Here is a 1,730-nt window from a genome sequence, read left to right as displayed (position 1 = left end):
GGGTTTCAGGGAAGAGTTTTAAAGGCAGATTTGGGGGGAGGGATGCACAGTGTGTGACTTTCTTTTGATTGGTTGGTAGTGAGGTAGCCGGGTGGTGTTCCAGGAATCTGTTATCAGCCTCTGATTCTGACCAGTCCGGGGTCCATGCTTGTACTCAGCCTGAAGTTACCATCCTCCACCTGGGAGGGGCTCCAGTAGAGGAACTCAGAGATATGTTCCCAGATTGTTATTCCCACCCCTCCAGGATGAACAAGGACCCTGAACTGTTGTTTCTTGACTGCTTTTCCTCTGTTTCTGCACTCCCACACATCCCTAATTAGTAACTATTTGAATCTGCCCTTTGGAATTCATGTAAGGTCTAGGAGGCTGAAGACTTTTCCTGCAAACAAGAAACAGGGGACACAGAAAGGCTTTTGTACCCCCCACCCAGGGTCATGCTCAGTTTCATTTCCAGGTCATATCGTTCAACTATTGCAAAGACTCTGCTAATTCCGAGATATCTTTGGAATTGTGAATTGAAATACAAATGAAAGGAAGAAAGTGGATGCTCTGTATCCTGGGATTCGTGCCTTGTAAAAGGAAGAATTTGTCAATGTTTTTCCTCTTATCTAAGACCTTCTAATATTCAAATCTTCTCTGTCTATTTCCAGCATCGACAGTGGGACAAAACAAAAGCTTCACAATATTCAGATAGGGGCACGTTTGTTTAAGAGCAAAGGGCAAGAGGTGAACTGGCAGTTTCCTGGGCCTGACTGGTGTGAGTCAAGGCAGTGATTTTGGGTGTCAGGGGCACACTATGCCAGCTTTGCACACCAGATCCTAGTGACAAGTCTATGCATTTTGTAATAATTTAATTTTGTATCTTTGTGATGATTCATCCTCTAAAGCAAGGGGCCTCTTATGTGGGTCTAAGAGTCCTAGTGAGAATTAAGAAAGATTTCATCTATTTCAAATCACTAACAAGGGCTAGAGGGTGCAGGTTTTAGCCACAAAGGGAGAAAAGTAAATTGTACAAAGTTGATAAAACTTCCACTTTGTAGGTGGGGAAAAGAGCACTTGATATGTTGATAAAGTTAACATATTGAGGCTTTTACTTGTGCTACTTTCTTTTTTTTTAATTAAAAAAATTATTCTTGCATTATTTAATTATTTTTTATTTTGATGGGGTGAGGGGAGGGTAATTAGGTTTATTTACTTTTAGAGGAGGTACTGGGGATTGAACCCAGGACCTCATGCCTTCTAAGCATGTGCTTTACCACTTGAGCTATACCCATCCCCATGTAGTGATACTTTCTTATTTTTCCTTCATGGTCATGACTGATTATAACCAAGCATGTTGGCTGACCTTTTGTCTTTCTGTATTTTAGGTGCTTTTGCAAAGACTAAAGCTCACATGTACTGATCAATTTGTGCTGGTGTCTTAAGATAGCAAGAGAAATGGAGAGGGAGGAGTATTTTTCTGAACACTAAAGGGTAGGGAGATACTTCCTCCAGGCTGCTAGGATTAGAGAGGTTGGCAGGTTCTAGGAGGGGTGTTCATTCAAGCTTTGTTGCAGTACAGATGTCATAGCAAGGTTTTGGAAAGGATGGATTCCAACTGTACCTACTACTAGCCCTAGCGTGTACTATTTATACTTTTTAATTCGTAAACACTCTTTAAAAAATGAACATTCTTCTGTTCATTTTATTTTTTAATTTCAAATCAAATTCAATTCAGGTATACAAAAGTC

The 1,730-nt window shown here is 40.6% G+C and overlaps 1 non-coding gene across 1 annotated transcript; it reads right to left on the bottom strand.

Annotated features, from left to right (window-relative positions):
- Positions 1–1,201: 1,201 nt before the first annotated feature.
- Positions 1,202–1,276, bottom strand: TRNAS-AGA (transfer RNA serine (anticodon AGA)). Its single transcript has one exon. It is a non-coding gene; the product is annotated as a tRNA-Ser (tRNA).
- Between the last annotated feature and the right edge of the window lie 454 nt (positions 1,277–1,730).

The sequence above is a fragment of the Camelus bactrianus genome, chromosome 29, assembly GCF_048773025.1.
Source record: "Camelus bactrianus isolate YW-2024 breed Bactrian camel chromosome 29, ASM4877302v1, whole genome shotgun sequence".
Taxonomy (NCBI): Eukaryota; Metazoa; Chordata; class Mammalia; order Artiodactyla; family Camelidae; genus Camelus; species Camelus bactrianus.
Note: the sequence above shows the minus strand (reverse complement) of the source record. Positions and strands in the feature narration are given on the sequence as shown.